General features: G+C 43.3%; 1 protein-coding gene across 1 annotated transcript in view; it reads left to right on the forward strand.

Moving 5' to 3' along the window:
* The first annotated feature begins 4,891 nt into the window (after nt 1–4,891).
* Nucleotides 4,892–13,077, forward strand: part of TMEM144 (transmembrane protein 144) — a 37,746-nt gene continuing 29,560 nt past the window's right edge. Inside the window, exon 1 of the mRNA XM_083172479.1 lies at nt 4,892–5,032. The gene's annotated coding sequence lies outside the window, so the exon portion shown is untranslated. The remainder of the gene's footprint in view (nt 5,033–13,077) is intronic.

Here is a 13,077-nt window from a genome sequence, read left to right on the forward strand (position 1 = left end):
GTGCATAAACAGGGATAGCCATAAAACCTGGACTGTTGGTGTGCCTTGAGGACCGCGGTTGAGGACCACTGATGTAGAGCATCAAAAGTGCTGTTTTATATTCTTCTTAAAATAAATGCAATGTGTGATTCATATACAGTCCTCACATTTATATTTTGTAAGCCTATTACTTTAAGATCACAAGACTGTGCTGAAAATCACAAGAAACGTAAAAAACAAGATCAACAGTTTTTTTTTTTTTTTGCAAGATCAGTGTTTTAACCACATGATGGCCCCAGTCAGAGTTCACATGTTCATTTAAGGTTACTCTTATGGTTATGTGGTTAATGATCACACTAAATGGCAATGTTTTAGAACATACATTTAATTGTTGTTAGAATGATACTATATAGAACTGCATGAGGGCCCTCTAGTGGGTCACACTTGGTATTGCTACAGTTACACTTCTAGCAGGACTGCCCATGACAGCCTTATCAAATTTTAAATATCATAGGTGAACAGAGGAAAAGTGTTCGAGATTGCGTTCTAGATCCAAAATACACATAATAAGCTAAATTAAAAATAGGTTTTCAGAAAGTAACTTAAATGAGATGGGAGGGGTGGAGATTACTAATACCACCCCGTTACATATCCTGGTTTATTGCATGTGAACACGCAGCAATCCAGAATATTGTGCAGTGTAAAAGCACCCTGTTGAATTTGCTCTGGTCAAGCAGTTCAACCCGGGTAGCAAGCAGGGTTGAACATGGATTCAACCCAGCAAGGCAGTGTAGACAGGTCAGCCAGGTAGATGTGACCTGGGACCCAGTGCCAGATTAAAACCCTCATGGTCCTGGAGCTGAAATTTATGAATGGCCTATTGTGTGGCCAGCATGGTGGGGAATGTGACTCAGACAAATGCATCTCAATGGATCTGTGTACTGTGTGCGCAAAACTGATACACATCCTCTTGTGGCTACGTAGTAGTCACTAGATAGCAATGGGGTATTTGCACATGGGGCCCGATTCAGACCTGATCGCTGGGCTGAGGGTTATCAGGTAAATGCCATCCTAGGCCGCCCCGCACAAGCGAATTCCTGCCCATGTGCACCATGGAATGGTTTTCTCTTGGTTTGCAGCTCTGAGTAAGCCAGGACTTACTCAACACTTAAATGGATGTAGGGAGATGGGGGCTGCTCTCAATGGTGGAGGAACGTCGATTAGATCTGATTCGGGCCCATTGACAACATTGATGGTAATAACAACATTTGAATGGTGACCATATTCAGAGACTAAGCTGATGTAGGACGGATCCATCGCACCAAGTAAATGTGCACTAATAGCAGCGAGAGAGAGATATCGATGACAAGCGCATGTATGGGGGCGGCACCACTGCGTTGATGCTGGTGACATAATAAGGGAGAGGACAGCATCTATATTACAGCAGCACACAATGGGCGGTATTCAAAGAGGCAGATTCGCCAAGTTTTATGGCGAATCTGTGATTTTTTCGTGTGTGTCTGAGATTTTTGGAGCTCCAAAAGCGAATCACCCTATTCAATGAGCTATATTCGCCGATGGCGACCGGCGAATGAAGGACAATTCGCCATATGTTATTCGCTGCAAATCGCCGGGCTTTGTCAATAGGATTTTTCATTGGGATTCGCTGGGATTCGCCAATAGTGTATTCAATGAGAAGTTGGCGAATCTATTTCTTGATTCTTATCGCCAATCTTCACCGAGTTTCCCTCGTCATCTTTTTATGGTGAACTTTTATATGAACTTTTGAAATAATTGGTTTTAAGTGTTCAATTTAACTCTGCAAGTGTAATCTAATATTATTTGCTGCCCTTGTGTGATTTTATGGTTGTAGAAGTGCTATATAAATATATATTTAATTTTTTCTGGTATTTTTTTTCTCCCACAATGCATTGTTATTACCCATGATTCACCTCAATTACCCATGAATCTCCTCCCCACCCCATGCATGGCGAATCACCGCAAAAAAGCCGGCGAATTTAAAAACAGTATCGCCGTGACTGGTAAAATAAAAGTAATTGAATACCGCCCAATGACTTTTATCGCCAGTCACGGCGATACTGTTTTTAGATTCGCCATCAATTCGCCGGCTTTTTTGCAGCGATTCGCCATGCATGGGGATTTGCCGGGATTCGCCGAGTCACCCTATTCAACGTGGCTGAGATTCGCCGCCCCTAACGGCGAATCTCAGCCAATCCGGCGTATCCCTAAACAGCTCCATTACTGTAGTCAGTGTTTAAGAAATTGCAGTGAAATGCAAAAAAAATGCAAATTACCCTGAAAAAACTATTCCAATACAGCAGACTGCAAAAGCTGTGTAATCTCCTCAAAGGCCAAACGAAGGAGTGAGGTGGGGAGGAGATTCATGGGTAATTGAGGTGAATCATGGGTAATAACAATGCATTGTGGGAGAAAAAAAATACCAGAAAAAATTAAATATATATTTATATAGCACTTCTAAAACCATAAAATCACACAAGGGCAGCAAATAATATTAGATTACGCGAATAACATATGGCGAACTGACCTTCATTCGCCGGTCGCCATCGGCGAATATAGCTCATTGAATAGGGTGATTTGCTTTTGGAGCTCCAAAAATCGCCGACACACACGAAAAAATCACAGATTCGCCATAAAACTTGGCGAATCTGCCTCATTGAATACCGCCCAAAATAGCCAAATGTAATAGGGTGCTATTTTTTAGACAAATTCAGAATTCACTTTCTGGCAATATTTTTAATAATGGAAGTATGTGTTAAAATTATATTAAAAAAATATATAGGCGTGCCCCCCCCAACATTGATATAGGCGAAGGGTCACCCAAACATTGCACCACAACCCCCCCAATATTGCATAATGTGTAAAAATAGAAATGCAATTGTAAAACGTATGACTTATGGACAATCATGTGGCCGTGTAGTGTCTGCCTGGTTATCCTCATGCTGCCATTATAATGGGCCTATTTTTATGTTGAGGCCTGGAGCTGCAGCTCCATTTGCCCCATTGTTAATCTTGCCCTGCTGGGACCCCTTCACAGCAATGGAACAGCCAGCACTTGGAGATGATCTTGTTTACAAGCACCGGCTCAGGACCTGACTCTGGTGACGTCACCAACAGCCACCAGTCTTAAAGTGGTCTCAAGCTGGGTCGCATTGGGTTGGAGCATGGTACAAAATATCAGGTGCGACCCAGCAATGCAATGTAAAGAGGGTAATAGATTTGCCTTTTTTTTTTTTTAGAACATGAAATGGCTTTACAGAATTTAAATAAGAGAACCTAGGGATAATGCAGATTGTTCAGACAAATTGGTTAAATCCACTTCATTTAACAAATGTATTTGTATTTTTTTGTCCTTTCCAGCGTTTGGGAGTAAATGGTTGATTTTCTTCCATACATTACAAGATTTTTGTTCCCACCAGACAGATTGTACAGATAAATCTTTCTGGGTTTGTCCCCAGATTTTACTGTGTGTTGCAGCTTCACTTTCCCAAGATAATTGTGTACCTGTGGGAACTCCAGATTGCTGCAGTAATCACAGACTACAGATGGAGCCGATCTTATTAGAGCAGATAGAATCGCCATGCGCCGTCCCCTGCCCCTCCCCCAGAATTTAGGCACGCGTGTATGAGATGCTCGCATGCCCCATTCTGTGGAAAGTCCTGCAGCCGGCTTCCTGTATCCCCCGCTCTCTCCCCGGTTGCTGGCACTCCTTGCCTGTCTCCCTGAAGCGGAGACAGGCAGTGCAGCACCCGGTCCCCGCCGCCTTGCTGACGGGGATGCACAAGCGACTGAGCCGCATCCCTGGCCTGAGCAACTGCCAATTGAGCCCATATGTTAAAATGACCCTGCTTATCCCAATATGCAGACAGGAACATGTATAATTAGCAGCTACAGATACAACCGCCATTGGCCAGCCTGCCTGATCGCCAGATCTCATCAGCCGGCGCCGGCGGTCGGGGATGCGCAAGCTGTTCACTCGCTTGCTAATTTTGTTAAAGATATTGGCCACGGAACGATCGACATGTGGGTAAAACACTTCGCAATATTGTTAATGATATTGTTCAGTGATATCACTGGAACCACCACCAAACATGCAGTCACTGACGATTTCATCCGAATTGACTACATGTTCAGACGATCTGGCGCACATTGTTATCGTTCTAGTTGGTACATACTGAATAATATGAACAATGATGTCCTTAACAATGTCATTAGCGTACATATATCATATGCTCCAACTCTATGGAACTCTCTTCCCCCCACTGTAGAATCCGTTAAAAATAGACTAAAGACGTACCTATGTACTCAAGCATTTTACGGATATCTACTGTTAAGCTTGTTGTGTATTTTGAGCTGTAAAGACAATGGTAAAGCACTTTGAGTCCTATTGGGAGAAAAGTGCTATATAAATATCATCATAAATTATTATTATTATTATTAGTAGTATTATTAATAATGTAAATTGGATAGTGTGTACCCAGCTTTAGCAAATGGAGCTTATTCAGTCCTGCACAAACCCTAGTGGACTTGCATTCAGAAATGATGGAGGGGGGGGGATGATGAACTTTGCTTTCTTTCATTTAACACACACACACACAAATATATCCACATATAATATATTTATGTTATTATTTCCAGTTATTTAACATGAATAAACACAATGCTATTAAGTCTGCTTCAGCACATGTTGCTGGCTACAGGTGCAGCAGGATGACTGGGTAGGTGTACACCTACCGCACGGGTACGCTGGTGGTGAGAATAGTGAGTGTGATGAGTGACAGCTCGGGCACGCCCACAGGCTGAGTAAGCACACACCCCGACTCTGCCACGCTAGTGTCTGTGATGAGACAGCCGCAGACTATTGGCAGCAGTGCATAAGCAGCTGGGCTGGCTGTCATGTGACCCGGAAGATAGTCACATGACCTGACTAGTTCGAGTCTGTAACTAAAAGAATGGTAAAGCAAAGCTTAATACTAAGCACAGGAACAGAAGTCACCTCCTAGTGCTGCTGCTGGTAAGTGCTGGGTTCTATTTCATACTCAAAATAACACTTTATACTGTAGTTACCATAGTCCCTTCATTTGACCACTCAGAATAAAAATGCAAGTAATGCATTGTGTCTGTTTATATTATTGCTGTTTATTACAAACCATAATTACATCATACTTGCCTACCTGACCCATGAGGGAGAATATGCTCTGTTCCTGGACTTCCCTGGTAATGTAGGATTGCCATCACCTGTGTGGAGCTAGGTAATTGATAAGAAAGGCTACAGGTGATGGCAATCATACATTACCAGGGTAGTCCAAGAACAGTGGGAAGGTCTGGTGATCAGTGCGCTACTAACTGCAGCTGGTACTGAGACTTGTCAGGTCTCGAAATGGGTAAAAAGGAAAAAGAAGTGTACCAGCGCTGGCTGAAGATATTTTTATAAAAACTAAAAATGATGATATAGTAGAACGGTATCCTTTACAGTATTTATTATCAATAAAAAATGCTAAAATAGCTGTACCAATAATAGGTAATATATGTGTAAAACAGGGGGTTACAATAAAATCATGATAATGGACATTCAATCAGCATCATAATAAATTGTGGGCATAGATATATATTACCACACAGACGTCACAGATGGTAGTCCCATAAAGCAGCAGATATCCAGGTGGCCAATGGCAGTCCCAAAACACAGAGTCCAGTTGGTGAATTAGGTTCCTCTGGTGGGAAAGATGGTAAACCTGGATGACAGACAGGAGAGCAACTTGGATTCTAAACAAGGCTGTCAGACACTCCGAAAACTGTGGAACAAAAGGGGGACACCACATACCAAAAAGAATGGGACCAATTGCTTGACACCTGTTCATTATCACTCATGAAACTAATTGTCAGCTGCATCCAATCTGGTAATTACTACCAGGGTATTTATACAGCCTAGCAGGGTGACATACATATACCTGCTCCTGAAGAAGCTGGGTGTTTGACCCAGGGAAACGCGTTGAGCCACCTACTGCTGGACATTCCTTTTCATTGCATCACCATTGGGCTCAATTTCCACCACAGCTGACCACGCACTGTGCACTTGCACCTCCCCATCCGGACTCATTATCCGAGGCAGCGACTGGATACTTCAATCTTCCTCCAGGTTTACCATCTTTCCCACCAGAGGAACCTAATTCACCAACTGGACTCTGTGTTTTGGGACTGCCATTGGCCACCTGGATATCTGCTGCTTTATGGGACTACCATCTGTGACGTCTGTGTGGTAATATATATCTATGCCCACAATTTATTATGATGCTGATTGAATGTCCATTATCATGATTTTATTGTAACCCCCTGTTTTACACATATATTACCTATTATTGGTACAGCTATTTTAGCATTTTTTATTGATAATAAATACTGTAAAGGATACCGTTCTACTATATCATCATTTTTAGTTTTTATAAAAATATCTTCAGCCAGCGCTGGTACACTTCTTTTTCCTTTTTAGTCCAAGAACAGAGCATTTTCTCCCTCATGAAGAGTCAGGTAGGCAAGTATGAATTACATACCTCGAAACATGACCATCTTCAGGAGGGACACAATGCTCTGTTCCTGGACTTCCCTCTTAAATAATGATTACACTCACCTGTGGTGAAACACCTTTCTGATCAATGAACCTGCTCAAAACAGGTGCTGGCAATCATACTTTAAGAGGAAAGTCCAGAAACAGAGCATTGTGTCCCTCCTGGACAGGGTCATGTTGGGAGGTAGTTACCCTTCAGGCAATTATGCTAAAAGTTCTTTCCCTGTGTACAGTTTTCATGATTTATAATAATGTGGAGAAGATAAAAAGAAGACTTGACGAGGCTGAAGTTGGCTTCTTATTCACTTCTTATTTGTTATCCAGCTTCTTATTCATAACATTTTAAGGTACTTCCTCATCTTTGCGGCCACCGATTGCGCTACGGAACTTAGGTAGCATCATTGTCCGCTCACCACCCTTCGGGCTTGGTGGCTCGCCACAACTTTACTAAAGGTGATAGATGGTGGAGTGGACCCAGTTAAGTAGCGGCTAACGTAACTGGCGTAAGCGGTGGCCGCAAAGATGAGGAAGTACCAATGTTAAAAACAATTAAATTAAACAGGATCATTGAATTATTATTGTACAAACAAAAAATATCCATGACCCAAATTTCAATTGTATTTTGCCTGTGCCAATGCCAAATAATCATGAAATAGGCTGGAAAAGGGGCATAAGTACCAGATTTCATTATTTTGAATAAGTAGCTGGTGTCTTCCAAGGGTTAAATCACAGGTCTTCAACCTGTGGCCCTCCAGATGTTGTGGAACTACATGTCCCAGCATGCCCTGACAGTTTTGGCGTGCTCTTATAGGAAATAATGTGGCAATGCATGTTGGAACATGTAGTTTCACAACATCTGGAGGGCCATAGGTTGAAGACCCATGGGTTAAATAGTGTTGGTCACTTACATATGACCCACTTGCAATTTCTATTGACCAACAAGTATTTGGGTAGAAATAGGGCACTAAAGAGGGCATAGGTCCCATCAAAATGATAAAATGCCGGGTAATTGCCGAGCGGGTAGTGTTAAAGGGGTATTGGAAATGCAGCTAAAATGTAAATATTCAGGCGATTGTGTACAGCAATTTACATCAGCCAACCAAGCAGACATTTAAAAGTCCTTACACACTGCACGATTTTGCCCAGCGTGTATGGACCGCCATGATGTGAAAATCACTCATTGGCCAGCGATTTTCACAAAAAGGGAAGACTTTCTTTACCAGGATGCAATGGGAAGCTGTCCACCGCTTCGTTCGTCTGCTGGGAATACCAGGAGATGAGCTGCGGTTGCCGGCGATGATGCAGGAGCGCGCATCAGCACTCACCACTGGCCCCTACACACTGGGCAGCTTTTGAGCTGAAAGCAGCTCAAATGGTAAAACTGATCTGCTTTCAGCTCAAAATCGCCCAGAGTGTATAATTGCTCAGGCTGCAAATTTGCATCCCAGGGAACAGGTCTGAATTAGGCCTATTGAGCAAACATTCCTGTTACTATTGCTCACTTTTTTTTTTTTTTAGTAATAAAAATCTTGTTCGCTATATAGTTTGTGTGTGTGTGAGAGTAACTTGGGAAGAGGGTATAGAGCACAGGTCTTCAACCTGTGGCCTCCAGATGTTGTGGAACTACATGTCCCAGCATGCCCTGACAGTTTTGGCATGCTATTATAGGAAAAAATGTGGCAATGCATACCCTCCAACATTTGTAGGGCAGAAATCGGTACAGGGGGTGTGACCATGTGTGAAGTAGTTAAAGTGGGCGTGCCCCCCTTTCCGAATGTGTAATGTGCGTTTTTTTTTCAATAGGACTCCCACCACTCTAGTAAATGGATTTTAACATATACAACAACCCTGCCCCACACATGCTGATGCTGTGCTATTTCTGCTGCTTACCTTCCCCAGCAGTTGCTCCTTGTCCGGGATAGTCCGCACGCATTCGTGGGTATCGGTCGCTTAGGGGGCCAGTTACGAGCAGGGCTATCACCACTGTTGCCGCAGAGTTGAGCACCGGGCGGGCAGGAGGGAGAACAGCGGCGGCAGCGTCTAGATCACTGGCACTGACACCCATCCCAAGACTGGGCACCTGTCGGCAACAGGAGGACTTCTCTCCAGGGGTGCAATGCTTAGGAGGGAGGGGGCAGAATATGGCTGTACAATTCAGTAACGGGCACAGTGCAGGGTTAGGGGGTACAGTAGTGTGTGTAGGACAGAATACTGGGTGTAGGATTAGGGTTGCAACAATACTGTATTTGGTGCCGGCATACCTTGCGAGATCAAGTATTCTTTTCCAGCCACTCCCCCTCTCAGCTAACGCTGCCGGAAGAGCAGCACAACTGTGAAGCTAGAAATATAAAACTACAACTCCCAGAGTCGGAGGAGCTGGCTCCAAAAAAAACGGTACATTCGGTACAGTTAGATTTAGCCGGTACAGACCATTAAAAAACGGTACTGTACCGGCTAAATCGGTACAGTTGGATGGTATGGCAATGCATGTTGGAACATGTAGTTTCACAACATGTGGAGGGCCATAGGTTGAAGACCCATGGTATAGAGCAAAGCAAGGAGAGGAGAGCAAAGAAGGACAAGGTGCTCAAATGACTTATTTTTTGTTGGGAACAATCTGACTGAACAATCATCCCACAACAGGTACAAAGATCAGCAGTAAAGAAAATATAAATGAAATTACATAAGGTAAACAGACTGGCATGTAACAGTTTGTTTTACCGGAATGTAACCAATAATAAAGTAGGACACGCACGTTTTAGCGGGAGCCGGATGACGCTCCGATAGTTGGGATCCCGACTCACAGGGGCTATTCTCCACGACCCCCATAGAGGGAGAATAGAACCTGTAGCGAGCTTTTTTGCGATCACCCCCCTGTGTCGGAGCACCAACAGTCAGGATCTCCACTGTCTGAGCCCCATACCACACCCATTTTAGCTTAGCCTGCTACTACAGTTGTAGGCATATTTTTAATCCTCGATAACTGAAAGTTAAATAATGTAGTAGCTACACCATAGGGTACTTGTTTCCTAGCACGGCCACAATCGCGGGCATCGTGTACCTTAAAGTTACGCGATGCCCGCGATTTTGCCATAGGCTTCAATGTTAAAATATTTTTTAACATTGAAATCGGGAGCATCGCGTCTGTCTTGTGCCATTATAATGGCACAAGATGAGATGGACTTGATTAAGTCCATCTCACATAGGAAACAATGTGAAATGGGCCAATATGACCCATTTCACATTGTATGTGGCCCAGTCGTCACCCCACGATTGACGCCAACCCGAAGCGTGGCGAGCGGCGGCGGTGTGCGTCCTCTGACCTTTTCATACCCCTACTATCCACGTTGGCGTGGAGTTGAGAATATAAAGTGTGGCGAGCCACCGAGCCCGAAGCGTGGCGAGCGCACGCGTATACCTGTGAAGTTATACGCGTCCGCTTGCCACGCTTCGGGCTCAGTGGCTCGCTACGCTCGCCACACTTTATATTCTCAACTCCACGCCGACGTGGATAGTAGGGGTATGAAAAGGTCGGAGGACGCGCACCGCCGCCCCTCGCGGGCTCGCTGCGCTCGCCACGCTTCGGGTTGGCGTCAATCGTGGGGTGGCGTTGAGGGTGTAAAATTGGGGGTCTGGGGAATATTTTACATTGAATCAATGTAAAATAGGGTCCCAGGGACCCTATTCACATTTGATTCAATTAAAAAATCGGGTCGCATGCGATGCGACCGACGCAATTTTTCCGACACGACCACCCCGATGCAAATCGGTGTGGCCGTGCTAGGAAACAAGTACCCACCATAGTTATTCAACCACAAATTCCCAGGCACCATCACCATCAGTAAATACTGAAGAATGTCCTATGTTTCTATGGGCCCGATTTACTCATATGCCACTTTAGCAGAAGGCATGTATCTAGTTAATAATTTATTTCTTTACAGTTTCTTATATAGCGCAGCATATTCCATTGTGCTTTACAATTGATGATCCCCATGCATAGTATACAGGAGCGTGATGACCTGGAGCCACTGATGTGCAGTAATAATGGAAACTGCACAATACTAGCTAATCTTTGTTCTCTCTCACTTCTACAGAATACAGAGGTGATCTCCAATAGCTTTTTATATTTTGTATGACTAGGAATGTTATTACAAATTACAATTTGTGTACAGAGCATGGTCTCTGTAGCAGGTGACCCTAGGGAGGGTCAGCACTAGCATTATAGGAACCTAGGTGGTTGCCAATGTCAACAATAGTTTAGAGGATGTATGCTCATACCAGCAGTTTACATGAAGTTGCTGTCTGCTCCGTTGTGTCAGGGGGCGGTCCGCTGGGCGGGAAGTGGCTCATCTTTTAGCCCGGTGGCCATACACAAATGGTGATGATGGCTGAAAAATGAGCCATCATCGCTAGACGTGCTGGTAAAAAATGATGGGGGAGCTCGCATCATTGCTAGCCCGCCATCACTGGGGCAGACATACTAAGCAATTTTTAGCTGAAAATCGCTCAAAACAAGCAATTTTTCAGCTGAAAATAATCTAGTGTGTATGAGCCTTTTTCCCTTATTTTATGTTGTAAAACAGGCGTAGGCAACCTGTGGCTCACCAGCTATTGTTAAACTACAAGTCCCAGCATGCCGTGCCAGTTCTGCTAATAGGGAGAGCTACATCTGGGGCACGGCATGCTGGGACTAGTTTCAAAACAGCTGGAGACATGTCTACGCCTATTGAAAAAAGGCTACAAAATGGCAGCATTAGGGTAACCACAAATGTTGGCAAGTGCCCAGATGTAGGAATATCTCGATCTTTAATTTTTGATCATCTGAGGTTTTAAGCAGGCCCATAGTCCAGAGTTTCATTTAATTATGTTGGTTTTAAAAAACATCAGCAAAACATAGAAATGACATCTGCATGTATAAGTGTCCTGCACAGGAATGTCAGAGGTATAAATACATTATGTGCTAGACACTAACGTAAGTTACGTTAACTGCTAGATAATGTTTTGTACAAGTAAATTCACATATGCTTAGGAAAAGCATGTAAGACCCCTGAAATCAGTCATGTTCCGCTATTTATATGGCTCATAAGCTTACATTTGAGCGTATCAGATAATGTGCGTATTATGCAGACATGCAGTAACAGTGTTGTAGCTTCCTCTGGGGCTCCATCTCTGTCACTTTGTGGGATAACTAAGGCTGGATACACACTATATGATATGTACCCAGCCCAAAAGCAGCAGCATGGACCTCGCTAACAACATCTTTCATCGGACCGCATGTAGGGCCCACAGAGGATGTGGCAGATTACCCAGGGGAGCACATATCGCCAGCTACATATTAGGTATACAGTAGACAATGAGCCCGATATATCAAACGACATAGGGGGAAATTTACTAAAGGAAATTTGTAAAAAATAGGTGTATTTGTATCAAGAAATACACTTATTTTTGACATTTACTATCCCGAAAATACGGCAATTCGTATTCGTATTGATAGCACATCAATACGAATTGCTGTATTTTCAGTATAGTAAATGTCAAAAATAAGTGTATTTCTGGATACAAATACACCTATTTTTTTACAAATTTCCTTTAGTAAATTTCCCCCATAATGTCTAGTGTGTACCCAGATTAAGCTTGTGGACATTAATTACAGCAGATTACAGTATATTTTGTTAGCTGGCTACCACATTTTCTTGGGCAGGAGCAGGGCTTTTTTTTTTTTTTGCCTCGCCCCAGGGTCTTCTGAAATAATTGATTTGCATACACAATAAAAGACACTGCAAACAATGCATTGTTGAGAACGATTTCCCATGCCCAGCCTGGAACTGCCAGAGAAACTATATAGTGCATACACACTAAACCATTTTCCAAATTAAATGGTTAGCGGCCACATCCATTAGTATAGCTGTCAATGACGATATCCTCAGAATAAGCTGCATGCACAGATGACAAAGGACATTGCTAACGAGGTGTGCCTAATTTTTTGTCCTTACTCTACAAATAATACATAATGGTTGAGAATCCCTGCTCTAGTACTAGTTTTAGGGAATGCATTTGTAATGCTCCCTGTCACATTATAGGAAAGTGAGATGTTTTGGGACCAATGCAGAGCAGAATGCAAGTTGGTCATAATTGTGCTTGCATTGCTGGGATCTGATTGGTTGCTGTGGGAAACATTGCATCTTCAATAGAACTCCCATCTTAGTAAATATACCCTTAAACGTGCATTTTAGCCCTTGTGCAAAGTTATATTTATCTCTGCGGTAGACTGCACCTATGTGTACACCTAATTTGATTCTAAGTTCTAACTATCAGTGCCTACCTCACACCAAGGGCAAGAGAACAATCTTTTCAGATATACATATGTTTAGGTACATTCCCAAAGCATGATATAGCATAATTGCTGAACATAACATGAACTGAATATATGTAACATGCCCTTCTTGCTGGCATTCCGCTCACCTCGTCAGTGCACATAAAACTCTCTAACAAGA

This window comes from Crinia signifera, chromosome 1, assembly GCF_055691185.1.
Source record: "Crinia signifera chromosome 1, ASM5569118v1, whole genome shotgun sequence".
Lineage (NCBI taxonomy): Eukaryota > Metazoa > Chordata > Amphibia > Anura > Myobatrachidae > Crinia > Crinia signifera.